The following is a 17,260-nucleotide window of genomic DNA, read 5'->3' as shown; positions in this document are numbered from 1 at the left end:
CGGCTGGGGAGAAGAGTCTCCCCCAACTTTATTCAACAATTTCCACACTGAGCTGGTATCATTTTCTTGCAAGACACCTATCATCTGTTGCCACTTAAGGTTCAATTTCTCAGCTTGTCTTCTTTTTCGCCAATGTCTATATTGATTATTCATTTTTTTTTCTTCGTTTTGTATGATATTCCATGACTGACATAGTTTGACTTTGTAATTTTCAAAGATTTTTCCGGTGGAATCTGTTGGCCACTAATAATTCACCATCATAAATTTTGTTCAACCTTTTCTCTGTGGCAATAAAAGGGGCTAAATGAATAGTAGCATCATCAGCTGTAGTAGATTTAATTACATTTTCAATGTCATCACTCTTCAAAGTTATAAGGCCTTTTTTTGGGTCAATAGCTAAGAGTCGAAATTCGCTGACACATTTTATTGATTTTATACAAAATCCATTTTAGTTTCATGCCACTATTACTAACGGTAATATTACAGGGGCCCCGTTTCATTCACAGAGGGAAAAGGCAAATTAACACCTGCATAAATCAGAGAGTGATTACTGTACGGTAGAAGCACAACACCAAAATCACTGATATAACTAAAGATCGGTGGATTGCCACAAATGTAGTATAAGGTGGCTGATCTAGAGCCACTAGACCATGTACATTTGCCCGGGGTATCACCTTTTGTTCTGCCATTAAGTGACCATATATCCCATCTGCCATAAAGTTCTTCCATTCCATTCCTTTATCATTATATTTGGAATATTCCATCACATTAGTTCCAGCAATATTTACATAGTGGTCAGTCATGGGGAAAACACCACGCTGGCATTGAGATCTCCACCCATTATGATCATATTATTTCCTGCAGTTCAAAGCCATTTCGTAATTTTTGTATCAATGCTTTCAAATATATCACTTCAACATTTTCTAGTTGGGGGGTCATATATATTGATAATCAATAAATTGGGAGCTGCAGAACTATATTTTGATTTTACTAATATATTGTCAGTAGCTTGATCTAACTTGACTTCCATAACGTGGAAGTTGTGATTCACAGCAATCAATAGGCCACCATATGGACAGTCTTTATGCCCTTTTTTTTGCATTAAGCTGGAAAGTAATGTGGCTATCTATATTGAAATCATTCACCAACCACGTCTCCTGTAGCATGCATATAGGAAAACCAATCAGACGGTCAAGGGAAGCGCCCATTTTCAAGAAGTGGGCATGGCATTGGGTACGCCACGAGGCAATGGTGCACACTCATGGTTATGCAATTTCCATTTGATGGACTAGATTTTTTAGCCATCTCCAGCCCACTTGATTATCTATGACCGAAGTCTTTTGAATATTGTTCTTTACTACGTCTTTGTTTTTACCTATGCAGCAATGTTCACACAGAGAGGATTGAATAGCAACAGGTATCTCTCTATCCAACTCAAAGCCAAGGAAGTCCAGTGATTCTTCTTGTGATCTAATCAATGTGGCTGCAGCAGGTAATACGCATTGCACTAGTGTTATAGCTACAGAGTCTGTTTTCATAGGTTGTATAAACTCGCAGTCACAGGATTTCAATATTCTTAATGACAGAATTTTGTGAATATGTTGACTAACGCTGATCTATTTATTTGCTTTTTTGTTCTTTTACCAGCTTTTTCACTGATAGTAACCACTCTAATGTGAAGAGGGCACACAGATTATTTCACAGTGTTACTTGCAGCTATTTTGACTTTGATGTTGGCAGTTGTTTTATTTTCACATAAAGACGTTGCACGAAGCAAAATAGCTGTGTCACCATCTCTCTCTCAGGTAGAAATGCTTTCTCAAAAGATTCCTCTTGCACATTAGTGTTACTTAGATTGCTGTCCTGTAACAGCCAGCTGGTCAGAGTCCCTGTTTTCTACATATGTCTTTTCTATCTCCGATTTTCACGCTTTCGCACATGTCTAGATTTTCCTTTAGGATCACATACAGAGGTTATGGTGGAGTTAAGAGGTTAGGGCTGATCTTCTACCTCTTCTTCAGTAATGATTGGTTGGGGTTTATGTTTTACTTGCTGTTTATGTTGTTTTTAATATTTACGTTTTTGCTTGTGTGTAAGGAATGATAGAGGAGATTCCGATAGATTATGCAAGTTCAGGAAACGGTCATGTACTGTTTGCGAATTAGTCAAAATCGGAGCCACCATTAGTGTAGAAGATATTTCAACTGGAGTTCCCTTGGTTTCATCTCGTTAAAGAATTTCCTTATGTTGCTGGTATAGGCTTTCAAGTTTTTCACAATGTTTCTGGGTTTGTGTGTGGGTCCTATCACATAGTTTTATAAACATTTTGATGGCGAAATGTATTACACCACTAGGTGGTTGAGCGCCATTAGATGTTGAAACGCCATCTTCATGGTTGGAGTGATTATACTCCATTTCCTCCGCGCTCCTCTCCCTAGTATTCTTTACTTCGTTATCATGGGAGGGATCTACTTAGTGCGAGGGGGAGGGCAGAGTCATGGGAAAAAGAGTTGGAGTGGGCAATAATGGTTGGGAAACAATTACCTTTTTATCTCCTGGGTTTTGATTGACAGCATCAGAATTTTCATGGGGTTGCTCTACATGGTCCTCGACAGATTCTTTATTAGTACCACATAGGCGGTAACAGAGATCTAATAACAAGTTATCGTCAATGGCCCCCATAGATGTGACAGATAACAAGCTTGCATTAGCATTAATTGCACTCATTCCCGCCATTGCTGCAAAAGGTTCTTTATTGGCTGCAGGGACAGAATCAATGTTCCCAGGTTTAAAGTGAGCAGTGATATGACCCGGGGCATACTGATCGTGGGAGAGTTTCTTTGCGCGTTGAGGCAATGATTTTAAATTATTCACATCAGCATTGCTTCTTTTTTCATGTGTGGCAGTATCGCGATCTTCTCTTTGGTAGCCAAAGGTTTTGCCGTGAAGTTTAGATTTCCTTTTAAATTGTAGTGTTTGTTTTTACTTTGGACCTTACCAGGCATTTCAGTGAACAAACGTGAAAGCTTACATTTTGTTTCTTTTTTACTTCTTTTTTTTTTATCCACTTGTGTCATGGCTCATCTCGACACTTTTCTCAGTGTAACACAGGTGCTCCGGGTATTCCAGGCGGTTAAATATTTATACAAGAAACTTTCCCACTTTGGTTTTTAGCATCCGATTTAAAAGAGCAGCACGGCAGAAGGCAGAATGCGAGGCGCAATCCATCCCAAGCCTCTCCAAACACAGCAAAACACACTCCGCGTGTGCGGCTGTAGGAGAGCGTTCCGAAATCAGCTGAGACCACGGGCTGTCTTATTGAGTCTAGTTCCAGCCCCTTTTGATAGTGATGCTGATGTTCCTAAACCTTCCTTAATTGTGTTTATTTTTCCCAACAGCTCTTAAGCCCATTTCTTAGCCTTTATTTGACATCCTTTTTTTAATTTATGCATTTTAGCATTTCTTGTTTGTTTCTCTCAGTTCTTTGGTCTGTTTGTTTACCATTGTACATGTCATTTTAAACTTCAAGATGTAATGCGCTTAAACCTTGCTTTGCTGCTCCTGCCTATTTTCCTCCTCTTTCAAGGTAGGGATGGGGTGCGAGTGAAGGTGACGAACGGAGACCCGAAGGGAAATGGAGGAGGCACCCCGATAACCGGGGCAGGGGCCTTCCTCCTTCCGCTCTCTCGTCCCTCCCCCCGCGGGGGCAGGGGAGAGGGCGGCAAGAGGCAGAAAAAGAGCGCCAAGCGCTGCAAAAGCCCGCGAAGGGCAACAAAAGAAAGGGGAGGAGCTTGGGATTCATAAGCGGCAGGCGCCCGGCACAGGAGCACTTGCAGCTCTTCCAGCAGCCGGGCGCCCGCCAAGCATGAGAGGATTTTCGTTTCAAGAAGGATGTCGTTTTGGGTTCCTGCTCTCCTGGCTCACCCCTGTTCGCGTTGCTGTGTGGCGGTCACTGCAGCTGAAGGCCTTTCCAGCGTTCGCGTGGGAGATCCTAGATGTCACGGTGGTCCAATGGATGATTTTGTGCGCCGGCTGCAGTCACGAGAGGAGCGCGGGTGTCGCGGATAGAGAGGGAGAGAAGGTACATACAGGTGGGGAGAGCCTAATGCTCCGTTGGTTAGAGGACGGGGTGGATAATGATAGTGCGGCTGGCTCCGTAATTACATAGAAGGGGTTTCCAGTAACTGGTGGTCTGGTCGCCGGAGCAAGTAAGCGTGTTCATTTGAGGCGGGTGTTTTTATGGGCCATGCAGAAATTGTACATGATGCAGCAAGCGTAACGTAGAAAGAGCGGGGTTTATGGGTGTGTAAAGGCAAATGTGTAAGGTATAAATACGGTCACGAGTCCCCCTATATGTCTAAACGCGAGTCGGGTTCAGACAGCAACATTTTTAGCCAGTCTCTGTGGCACGGGCAGTAAAAGCGCGTGGAGCGAACCCAGAAGGTTTGTGGGTCAAACTCCTCCTCAGATGAAACAACTGAGAATACAGGGTCCGTAACTGTCCCAAGCTGTCCCCCGCATTTTCCCCCACCACCGGTAGGTAGCAGGGTGGTGGGGCTGATAGGGAAGGGGACTAATGCAGGACACACCTCTCTGGAGGTGCAAAGCCACAGGCAGGGGGCCCAGGTGGGTGACGGTACACTCCTCCTGGGTGGTAGCGGTACGTGCATGTGCACGGGAAGGAGTGTGCGCGGGTGCCCGCCCACCTCTCCTGTCTACCTGCAGGTTGCCGAATCGTACACATTCCCGTGGGGGTTCTCACGCAGCACAAATCCAGGGCTGACACACATCGCAGTGTGGCTTCATTGTGTCCACTAATCGTTCGTTGCGGTGGCTTCGCTTCGAAAATTGCATATTTCTCGGTGGGGGACGGGGGGAGGGGGCAGTGCTCGCTCACCCCCTCCGCAGTACACTTTCCAAGTTGGAGCATGCAGGCTTGCAGCGGCGGTAAAAAAAAAAAAAGAAAAAAAAAAAAAGTAATTAAACTGAGCAGTTAACCTGCAGTGGCTGGTGCGATGCCACATGGACCCCAAACCCCCATGGCCCCCTGAGAGGGGCGGTGGTTACACTAGGTTGCAGACACGACACCTCTCGCAGCGCTTGTTAAGGAGATTCAGCATCCGCCAGCTGTCCACTAGAAGAGGCTGGGGTATGCTTGGAGTGTGCTAGCAGCGCTCCATGCTAAATGGAGCAGAGGGCGTCATGGAGTACAGAGCCATGTGTCCATATGGCACTTCTGGGCTGCCATTTCTTTAAGATGAGTTTATAGGCACCCCCCTCCCCAGGTTGTTACTCGCTTACCCAAAGGTGTGTTTCTTGCTTTTCTGCTTCGGGGCGGCAAGGGACAGCGTAACTGATAGCGCAGGGGCAACGTGCTCACTGTGGAAGTCGCGGAGCAACACAGGTTCAGGCGCTAGATTCGTGCTTGAAAACAGCTGGGCATTAAGCACGGTATAAGTAACAGGACAGTTACAATAGTATGCATTGCTCTAAGCCTTTGACCTAAACTTACGGCGTTGCTCGCAGGAAAATAATGAATTGCATTTCATTGTGTTCAGTGGTACAGCACGATAGAACTGTCGGTAGCTAGCTCTTTGATAAAAGGGAGGTGGTACCTGTTCATGGGTGTGAAACCGTGTGCTGTGGCGCCGGAGATTATTATGATTAACGGCGTGTGTAGTAGCCTGTGAGATAAGGTTTGTTTTTTCACACTACAATCAACTTGGGGGGGCTTGCATTATTAGAGGACAGGGCGGTTGGCATCATCATGGCGTTCTGTGCGGTGTTGGAATTATTGAAGAGTGCCGCAAGTTGTTTTAATCTGTACAGGGGCGTGTAGGGTGTCATTATGTACCGCATTGCCGTCTGCACAGTCATCAGGCGATATTTACAGCTGTGCTCTCGGGGCTAATGGTATAGGGGTTTACTATGGCAGTGGGTGGCACAACGTGCAGGACAGGGGTCTTCCACGTTGCCTTGCTTTTCAATGGAGATGGATCAGGGATTTTCAGTACAAAATAGCGGCAGATCTACACATTACAGAGAAGACAGTCGTGCTTTGCGGGGGTGCCCAAGCACAACAAAGGAAGGCAGTTTCATATGCCTTACACGGACCCCATGGCAACACCATTTCAAAAGTCGTCTATATAGGGGATGGGGTTTTAGAGGCAACTCTTTATATTTCCCCAGAGGCGACGAGCTGAACGTACAGGTGGTACGCGATTGTCCGGCCAATATGTCCTCCAGTATTAGGGGAATTACCGTGGGGAGGGGAAAGTGCATTACGTTGCGCGCGAGAGCGGCAGGGGGCATGGTAGCAAGTCAGAGGCAAAGCGACAAGCGGGAGATACCGCGTTCGTTACCCATTGCATTTTAGGGGGAAACCGGTCAAGGCCCGGTTTTCTTTGGCAGTCTGGGACTTATGGTAGTGGAGGTCCCTGTTGATGACTGGGTAACACCGTCAGAGGTGGGGATGTGTTTACTAGGACTAGGCGCCACACATGCGTTATGTTGCTCATTACAGGGAAGGTTGTGAGGCGCCCGCGTGTTCAGTGTGGGTGACATTGAGTGTCTCCTCGTGGGGCTTAGGTAAGACATTGGCGCACATAACCATCGGAAATGAGGGCGAACTATCGTCAGTTGGGATGGGGGAGCAGTGCAGTGGCCTGCAAGTGTCATCAAGGGAATATTCCATGTTTACAGCCGGGTTTCAACTTGTCTTGGGTGTCGTTTTTCTTTTGGCCAGGCTGAGCGACCCACTAGCAGCGAGGTGATGGTGTGCGGCCAGGGAAAGTATGGAAGGCTACAGCTGGGGGATTAACATGTGTAATTCGGGCAGCGGCAAAACCACTAGATAGTGACTGTTTTTAAACCGCACCACTTCTCGTGCAACGGCACATAGGAGGGTTAAAGCTTTCGATTGGGCCACAGTTTACCTGGGCGGAGCGTGCTGGAAGGATCATATCTCTTGTGTGGTGCTATCGCAACTGCCACATGGTACAGGGGTTGGTAGTACACCTGCTGTTTCTGTAGAGGAGTGGGGTCTAAGGCTTTCATTGTAGGTGACAGCTGTACTCTTGGGAAAGATAGGACTAGGCACCAGTAGAGCCCCAGTAAAGCAGCTAGTGGTACGGGTATGGGGCAGCTGTTTAAGTCCTTGGTGGGGACATTATATTACGTCGCGCTGTTATTTCGTACCGCAGTTGCTGCTCGGGTGGCTGGAGGTGAAGAACGATTAGGAGTAGTTAGCTAAGTGTGGTTATGGCACAGCAACAGTGGGTTAGTTATCAGCCACGTGGGTTGGGTAGACGGCATTTGTTTGCGTTTTCTGGTAGCAGCCACAGAGGTGACACAGGGGCTACAGAGTGTTCAAATGCGTCAGCTGAATTCGCAAGTAACCGATAGGGGTTTGCAGTGAGGGACTCTATTACGGAGCTCACTTGGTGGCCCGTGATGAGACATTGCGGTAGACAAACCTTTCAGTGCAGCAGGCTTTTAAGGGAATTTCCACCACGCAAAGGTGGTTGGTGGGGATCACGCAGGGTCACACGATTTGACATGAGTGGCAAGGCTTTGCAAATTTGGAGGACATAAGAGTAAATGTAGCTAAGTGAATAGGGCTAATCAGGGGATGTACAAAAGCATAGAGGTGAGGTCAGCTCAGGGGGAGCAGGCTGGACTTGGAAGCAAGATGACACAGAGCAACAAAAGTTTGATCCCATGTTAGCGCTTGGAAACCTCTGGGTATTAAGCGCATTAGAAAAAACCTATCCTCCTACCAACGTTCCAAATGATATAAAGCAGGTTAGGAGAGGATGGGAGAATAGGCCGGGGAGGCAATAAGGGCACGGAGGTAGATGGATACCCTTGTAGGCAACCATATCTGGGCAGATTCTAGTGGGCATGGGATGGGACATATCTGAATTGGCCAGGGGGTGAAGGTTGCTGGGGCACTCAGGTCAGTGGCCGATCCACCGAGGTCAATGCACAGGAGGGCATACCCTATAAAACAGGTTGTCCAGGCTGGGCCATGGTGGGGTACCTTATCACCGCAGGGCCTGGTAGTTGCAAGGGCATTGATGCGGGAGTGAGGGCTCAGGCTAGCCATTGGGCTGCAGAAGTGGTCAGGAAAGTTACTAATACACAACGCAATATATTGGGCTTGCGCACATGGGTCAGTTCGGTGGAATCAATATAACACCACTAGTATGTGGCAAAAGGTGGGATAAATTGAACCAAAAGACAAGTCAGTATGTACGGTAGCTTCGTGTATAGACTCCACTACTCGGGAGTCGGACCAGCGCCTCTTGGGAGCCTAACACGGCAGGGGCGTCTGGTGGTGGCAGCGAGGGCTCCGCTTCCTCGAACAAATGGCTTTCTCTCAGCCCGAAAACACCTGCAAGGGCAGGGAGGTATCAGGCACGGGGGGTTGAGCGAGCTGTGTCTACGAAGGAGATGGTTGGATAATGCAAGGAACGGAGTCGGACCAGCGCCTCTTGGGAGCCTAAAAACGGCAGGGGCGTCTGGGGTTGGCAACGAGGGCTCAGCCTCCTCGAACAAATGGCGCTCTCTCACCCCTAAAAAACACCTGCAGGTGCAGGGTGTTGCCAGGCACGGAGTGTTGGGAAAGTTGTGCCTAGTAAGGAGATGGTGGGAAGAGAAGGAGGCAGTTGGCTTCAAAGCAGTGGCAGAACCAGGAGCCGGTGGTGCGAGAGCAGGTCAAGGAGGATGGAAAGGTGGGGGGGGGGGCTGAGGTACCCCAGGATCAGGCACAACTGGCAAAGGTGACATCCCTGGTCAAAGAAGGATAGAAGGACTGGCACCGGGCAGCAAGGTGTACACAGAACTTTCTAGAGTTACAAATTAGGAAAAGGGGGAGCCACGGTGGGCAGTAACCCACCTTTGGCGTGGCGGTGTTGTGGCGACCAATGAGAACAGAAAGACTCCGAATGAGCCATTGCTAAACCGGAAGGGTCTTCGCCCATTCTGGACTGCGCCTCCTGGGAGCCTAAACGGCGGGGGTGCCTGGCGGTAGCAATTGGGGCTCAGCTTCCCCCCAACAAACGGCACTCCCCCAGTCCGCAAATACCTGCAGGGGCAGGCGGTTCTCAGACTCGAAGGTCTTGGGGGAGTTGGGCCTGCAATGGACATGGATAAAAAGGGGGAAGCAGGACGAGGAGCAGTCGCCGCATCTTTGGAGCTATTTTCAATATCTGTTTGCTGTGGTTATAGATATGTGTGAAAATAAATCTGCGGCCTTGTTATGCCAAACCAAAGGAAAACGTCTCATTCAGCACCTTACTGGAGGGGAAAGGAAAGGGGCTGGCAAGAATGAGTAATGGGTGATGCATATGGTATAGCTGATGGACAAATGCCCAGGTTATGAAGGTGACGAACGGAGACCCGAAGGGAAATGGAGGAGGCACCCCGATAACCGGGGCAGGGGCCTTCCTCCTTCCGCTCTCTCGTCCCTCCCCCCGCGGGGGCAGGGGAGAGGGCGGCAAGAGGCAGAAAAAGAGCGCCAAGCGCTGCAAAAGCCCGCGAAGGGCAACAAAAGAAAGGGGAGGAGCTTGGGATTCATAAGCGGCAGGCGCCCGGCACAGGAGCACTTGCAGCTCTTCCAGCAGCCGGGCGCCCGCCAAGCATGAGAGGATTTTCGTTTCCCACCCTCCCACCCTACAGCTGAGGCAGAGCCTGGACGTCGTTGTCGCAGGAGGACCAGGCGGTGTTGTGGCGACCAATGAGAACAGAAAGACTCCGAATGAGCCATTGCTAAACCGGAAGGGGCTTTGCCCATTCTGGACCGCGCCTCCTGGGAGCCTAAACGGCGGGGGTGCCTGGCGGTAGCAATTGGGGCTCAGCTTCCCCCCAACAAACGGCGCTCCCCCAGTCCGCAAATACCTGCAGGGGCAGGCGGTTCTCAGACTCGAAGGTCTTGGGGGAGTTGGGCCTGCAATGGACATGGATAAAAAGGGGGAAGCAGGACGAGGAGCAGTCGCCGCATCTTTGGAGCTATTTTCAATATCTGTTTGCTGTGGTTATAGATATGTGTGAAAATAAATCTGCGGCCTTGTTCTGCCAAACCAAAGGAAAACGTCTCATTCAGCACCTTACTGGAGGGGAAAGGAAAGGGGCTGGCAAGAATGAGTAATGGGTGATGCATATGGTATAGCTGATGGACAAATGCCCAGGTTATGGAGTTTGCGTCTCTACAGTGCTTTCCTTCAGCATCTTGGAAGACTGCAGCATTTTACATGTGCCCGCGCTTTCTATGCAGGCGTAAAACGAATTTATTCCTATGAAATCCACCTTGCATTAGCACAATTGTTTTCTAGGAAATCACATATACATTTGTATGGCAATCACATATCATTCTTTCTAATTTGTTTGTGTTTAAAATAAGTATTTATTATTTATTCTTAGGTGTTCTTTAATACTTTGTGCATATTATTTTCTTGCTCTTTCATTCATTCACTGCAGCGTGATTTTCTTAGCAGCGAGCATGTTTTGCTGCAGTTTGTAACAGTAATTTTGTAACTAAATGCATTCTGTTTATTTCTATGTATTGTTATCGTACTAGCCTGTGCTAAACTTATGTAAACTGTTTAATTTTTTACGTTAATACCTCTGTATCTTTTAACTATACAGTATATCCATTTCTGTTAATTGTTCTTATCAATATAATAAAATATATTTCCAACAAAAAATAAAAGAAATACCTGAATAACAGAGAAACACACGTTTCGGAGTTAGCTGCAAGCTCTGACTGCTATAAAGTGCTTCAAACTGAAATTCCTTCTCCCAGGATGCACTTTCCTATTTAGTTTTAAAGTTTCACATCCCGATTAAGAGTCAACATTTTAATTGGTTTTTCAGGTGAACAGACTTTTAAGACCTGTTAGCATGAAATAGAGACCTAGCGGTTGGTGGATTTCAGAACTCAGAGGTCCACTCATGTGAGTGCATGCCCAACACTTAAATATGCATGGTTTTGATATGTGCAGCACTTGCGCATGCAGAACTGTCCTCCAAATACACGTTAATCCCTCCTTGTAATGTATTTTCTAAAATTCAACCGTTCATTAGCACTGTTTTATAATCCAATCGTTTGCTTGTGGTGGTCCTCTTGAAATACATCTCCCAGCTCTCCCTCAGTATTTATCCTCATTAGCAGCCGCGTCTGCATTTGGTGCGTGTTGGGGAAGTGTTTTGCTTGAGCTGATATTAGTGTTCCATTTTTGCCAGCTTGTTGGAGGTGAGCCGGTTTGTAATTTTTATACTTATGTCCTTTACGACTTGATTCCATTATCGTTGTGGATTTTAGTATGTATCAGATGGCTGATGTAATAACTTCTCCCGACAGGTACCGCACACAATTGTGCGGCTACTGTGGCACAATATTTATCTATGGATTTTGAAGTAACTCCAGTTATCTGCTCCATCATAGAACATCAGCATAATAATGCTCAGCATACCACTGATGTGCCCGTGGACCGGTCTAAGGACATCCAAATTGTTTCTTTGTCCAAATCAATATTGAACTGGTGCTCCCAGCCCTTTAAGATGAGGTAGCAATACCCTTGAGATTGATGGGGATGAAGAAATTATTCAAACATCAATAATTGAAACAACTCAGGTAGTTGGCAAAAGGATAACTGTTTTAATATCAATTTACTAAAACAGGGAGTACAACTGACATCAGCAGACGTCTCTCATGATGATCTCAATGCATTTAAAAACAAACTTTCTTATATAACAGAAAATCGTCATAGGTGACATTAACCCACATATTACTGATGTCATCCTATGTGGCAAACTTCAAAAACCTAGTGGCAAGTGTGATAGGGTCTAATACGATCATCTAAGTATATAATCCATACTCGTCCAGGGCAGTGGAATAATGTGATTTGCTTCTTAACATCAGGTGGGACAACTAAGCCCTTCCCTTAAACATGTCACTATGAACGTCAATAAATATACAACGTTCCATTGGCTAAACAACTATAGGACCCTTAGTCGTGCGGTCCCCTATCATCGGTTAGCTTCTAACCTCTGTCAGTACCTTCCCACCTACGTATAGAAGCACGCAGGTTGAGCGTCCAGGTGCTGGTGAGCTCGTCCTAACCATAGCTTCCCACCAATTAGCATTTTCAGCCATCATCACCTCAGTGGTCTGCTGTCAATTAGGACTTTGAACTCTGCCTTGGAAATGTTCCTTGCTCTGGAGAATTCAGAGGGGAGTGAAGGCACGCTCTGCCCTTGTGCATAGGTGTGACCATCATGCTCGTCCAACTTCTTCTCCCCATGTGACTGAAGACTACGAAATCGAGTTTCTAGTGTATTAAAATGGTTTTTTCTAGTAGACCTCTGACGTCTTCTTGTTTTTGTCCATGCCTCCTGAACAGGAGCTTCATTCTTTCACATGATATGTATCCAATGTCAGCTCACCCCAGCCTGATACGGCCTTGGCTTCTTGGCTCATCCAACCTTGCCTTTCTGAGTTTCGCCTGCAGTTCACTTGTTTTCTAACTGCGACATACTGGAAAAGCGGCCTTCCTTCTTTTGCTCAGCACTGCTATTGTATGTAGTGGAAACATCTATTCTTTACTGACTCCAATATATTCATATATACATGTTGGTGCATGTCACAATCTATTCACTATAAAGCTAGCCTCAGGAATACTTTGTCTTCTTGCGTTTCTTTGCATATTAACATGTGTAAACCAGCTTGATATCTTTGTGATCATATCGTTATGACTCCTTTCAGGCATCCAGCTGATTTCACATGCTCATTCTTGTTCCAAGTCATGAGCATGCACTGTCCACTTGGACTGAAATAGATCCATCTTCCCACATACTTCTTATGGTTCTTTGGATACAGGAACCTTGTTCCCTCAAGTGCATGGACATTGGCCATCACAAAGTCTCTAATCTCTTCATCTGTCAGATCTCTGGCCTTCCATCCTGATTCAACATTGATCATGATTTTCATCCCTATAACTTTCTTTGCTATCTTCTTGCACTGTGTGATTATTAACTTGATCACACAGAATCCCAGCAACAGTAACACGATTAGGGCTCTAAGGAACTTGAACATGTCTGGCATCCAATGTGGAACCCAAGAAAAAAGTGATCCAAACCAACTGTCATCAGCATGTCTTCTACTTGGTCTATCATCTGGACGTGTAGCTTCGTTAGCATTTCTATGGCCTCTGTCAAGGTGCCATTCTCGTCATTGTGAGAAGGTATGAATGAGCAACATGATTCTCCAATTTTTGTACAAACACCTCCATCCATAGCTGTGATCATGTCCAAGACATATCTGTTCTGAAGAGTCATCAGGCGTAGGGCTCTCATCTCTTCTCTGATAGCATTGAATCCCTTTATAGTCGTGTTGATCGTTTGCAGCAACTCCCATCTGGTAATCGGCAGCCATTTGGTGTTTCCTCCAACCTGGATTCTCAGCATGAAGATCAATGTGAAGACTGATGTAGTCTGGCTGAACAGTCTGTGTTCATACGGAATGGAGTCAAAAGCTTCTATTGACTTGGCAGAGAAATAGTTCTCCCTCTTCATTCAATGAATCAGCTCGCCAGATCTCTTCTTCCTCAGGTGAGCATTTACTTTTGGGAAACTATAAATATTCAAGTCACTTTTAGGAATCACCAATTCTGGAACTTGAACATTCACCAAGGTGCATATTCCTCTCCAGTCTGCGGGTTGTCTCATATAAGCTTTGGCTCCACAGGCCCAATAGTGATCCATGATCATTGCTGTTCCAAGATTCATCTTTGGTGCATCAAAGATCCGACTACAGTTCTGATTCTTTCCAAATGTACTTGTGCCATTGTTTCTGAAGCACAGCTTTGAAGTTTCCAAAGGCACCATCTGCAAGGGTCCTCCTCTGTCTTTGACCCAGGTCAATAGTTGAGCAAGTTTTGGCCACAATGGTTTGCACAGCACCTGTGCATTCCAAACAGTTGATTGAGGATGATCATATATCATCCAGGCTTTGCAGATAACCACTCCTTCTTCCCATCCATTAGGTGATAATACTGATCCCCAAATCTGCATCTGGCCTCTGTTCTTCCAATGACGGATGTCTTCTTCAGTTTTTCCTGGACTTTCAAGTCTTTTGTTTACTTCCCATCTGATTCCAGCTCCTTTTACTCCAGGCTTTTCATATCTGATCACATGATTCTTGGTATGAGCTCTGTCTCTTGTCTTTGTGTCTTGCACATAGTCATCTTCATATGGATCTGTCCATTCAGTTGCCCATTAGAGATAGGCATCTCGACCCATGAACTGGCCTCTTGTACTGCAGAGCGCTATGTGCGACATACAATGTGCTGTCTGGACGTCTATTTCAATATCTATGAAGATCTTAGAGTTCCCCATGCTATAAGGCAGGAGTGCACACACAAAGCATTCCTCCTTCGAGGGACTCCTTCCCACTTCCTTCATATGCTGATACCAAATGTTATCCCCCAAATGTGCTGTACTGTCCAGGTAATCATTTAGCTCATGATCATCCTCCCTAGCACTTCTCTTGGATCTCGTTCTTTTCTTACAAGCTTCTTTAACCATCTCATGAAGTATGTCAGCATGGTTTCCTCTTACTGGACCAATCATAGAAACATTCATCAGTGCACTGGGTGTATTTACGTGCTCTACCTGTGTAGGAGAAAGTTCTAGAAGTTTTTTCCTATCCAACTGTCTTTTTCTAGCAACAGCAAATGATGGCCATAGAGAGTCTACTATAACCTCCATGCGTGACTTCCCTCCAAAAGGTAACCTTGGTTCATTTATCATAGGAACAGGTGCTCTCGTGTGTACTTCTAGAGTAGGAACAACTACATAAGGTCTTGGCTGCCTTGTAGTTGCCACATCTGTACCCTTCTCTTGCACAGGAGGATACACAGGAATCTTCACTCTATTTATGTCTACACAATAAGCCGTTCATACTGTAAGTGAGAGCAGTATTACTATGAACAAAATACAGGTGTAAATTGTGCACAAACACGACCACTTGAAGCAATAACTTTTGGCACATCGTGGACGTCACTCATGATCTGCCATGATGCATTTGCTACTGATGCTGCCCATGTTACTTTTAAGGAAGGAAAAAATAATCTTTAATGGGGCAACATCATGCACTTATTTCTGGAATCTGCTGAGTCGGCTCAAAAAGTTCCTCAATTAGCTTCAGCAGGCTTATTATACAATAATGAACTAAAATGCCCATTGTATGCCATGAATTGGCCGCTCAATGATAGCTGCAAGCAATCTTCTCACAATTGGACCATTCTTATGATCTTGCAGGAAAAGATCAACGCTAGTAGTTCTCCCCACCAACGCAGGGTAAGCGTGCAAGATGAACAAGAAAACAGTAAGAACGATCCGGCAAACACTGTCACTGGGCATCACCATGCGTGCCTCTCAACAGGAACTCAGTAAGACATGAATCTGGGTACTGCTCCCTCTCCAATTGTCGAAAAGGAACTCCAGATTTGGCTTATCTTCTTTTTTTTTAAATCAAGGCTTAAGCATGCCTCAGTCTAATGTCAACAAACTCCTGTGGCTCAAGAACACAATCCTTTTTAGTGACTGAAGCCACAGCCAATATTAGTCTTTGCCTTTATTGGACAGCTTCTTCATCCTTCTTCCTTATTATATACCTAGTCTGCATGTTCTGTGGTTCTTCCCCGATGCTCTCTTCGGGTGGGGGTGAGGGTGATGTGGGTTCTCCAGTATAGATCTTTACGTTGCCGAGGAATATCCAAGGGCATCTGCCTTGCACCTTGACGGAAGACGATGTAATGTCCTCTAATATGAAGGGGCCATTAAAACGAGATTCGTTCCACCTTCTAGTAAAGTTGCGGGTTAGAACTGCATCTCTGGGAAAAAGTTTGGGAAGACAAAGCTGGTCAACTCCGGTTGTTGTGGCATCTCCTTCCGTGTTCTGCATTGCCCTGTCGGAATAAAAAGTATATCGTGCCTCCTATTGTAACAAATATATTGATATTGGCCTACGTCAAGCTGCTCGAAAGTCATTTGCGAGATCTGTGTTACAAGGTCCTGACCCTTAATCTATGTAGGCCGCCATTTTAAGTCAAACCGTCATTTTAGTATTTATGTGGAAAAGTCACCCTGGGAGCTAAAATGGTGGACGATGTCATTGCAAAATACAACATGGCCGTCTTCACCTCTGTACGTCGCTAATGTGTAATCTGCCTGCAGGCTACTTGTTGAGGTCATGAACTGAGACCTCGTCCTACGTTGACCTATGTGTAAAAGGATTACTCGCGAAATGAAACCAATCCACGAGTATGTATTATGATCATGTATTTACACATTGGACAAAGAGCATCTGTTTTACTATATTCTATAAATGTTTAAGAAGACCTGAAATACGAAATTTAGAATACACAGTTAATGCATACGCTTATTGTTACATGTAATAAAGAACGAACCAGTTAGAAGCGGTTATTTTAGACACGGCAACGAACCCTAGAGTAGGTAACATATAAAGTAGAATATTAACCCAAAGAAGGGGTTGGCCCTACCTCTCACAAAACGTATAAAAAACGAATGCATTCTAATGTACAGTCTCTCACTGAACACACTGAACCACGCTGGAGTTCGTTGTGTTGTACTGAGGGCCGATAGCTATCTGACTTTGCACTGTTTTTGTAATTGTATTTGATAGAGAATAAAGTACTTTGTATGTTCCTTTGAGACCTGCGTTTGGTGTATTTCCTTTTGGGGTACTCAGCCTCGATATTCTGTTTCTCTTTTCACAGTTGGCACCCGAATAGGGACCCTCAAGATTGATGCCGGATTGTTGAAGGTTGACACTTGCTATCGGACCGGGATCGGATGGTGTACAAAAGTAAGGGGCCCCTGGATGAGACGCGACACCTCAGCAGCGCTGCATGATCCGATCCCTGGACGACTAGCCTGTGGTCTGAGACGGCATCTTGACGAGGGTCCACTTATCGAGGCGGGCAGATTTGCCGAAATCACCATATGCAAGGTAAGATTAGTTAGGTAAGAATCTTAGAAGTACCAATCGGTCCTCCTTAGATTTGGCCAGGTGAGTCATGATCCGATTCTTAATTTAACCCTGGCAATTTGAATTTTGGCGCATTGTATCTGCAGACACAATTATTGACCAGGTAACACCAAGAATTTGAGATATGCCTGGGAAATTGTCTACCTGCTTTAGGACATTATTCCGCAGTGATAGACAATCTTTGGA

At 45.8% G+C, this 17,260-nt stretch overlaps 1 long non-coding RNA gene across 2 annotated transcripts in view; it reads left to right on the top strand.

Moving 5' to 3' along the window:
- The window catches only part of LOC138526260 (uncharacterized), a 242,216-nt gene that overhangs the window by 169,930 nt on the left and 55,026 nt on the right, over nt 1-17,260 (top strand). For both annotated transcript variants that reach the window (XR_011283532.1, XR_011283531.1), the window contains exon 3: nt 1,384-1,492. This is a non-coding gene — a long non-coding RNA (uncharacterized lncRNA). The remainder of the gene's footprint in view (nt 1-1,383; nt 1,493-17,260) is intronic.

Source organism: Ambystoma mexicanum, chromosome 7p (genome assembly GCF_040938575.1).
Source record: "Ambystoma mexicanum isolate Mex_15411 chromosome 7p, UKY_AmexF1_1, whole genome shotgun sequence".
NCBI classification, from domain to species: domain Eukaryota; kingdom Metazoa; phylum Chordata; class Amphibia; order Caudata; family Ambystomatidae; genus Ambystoma; species Ambystoma mexicanum.
This window is presented reverse-complemented; position numbering and strand designations above follow the sequence as displayed.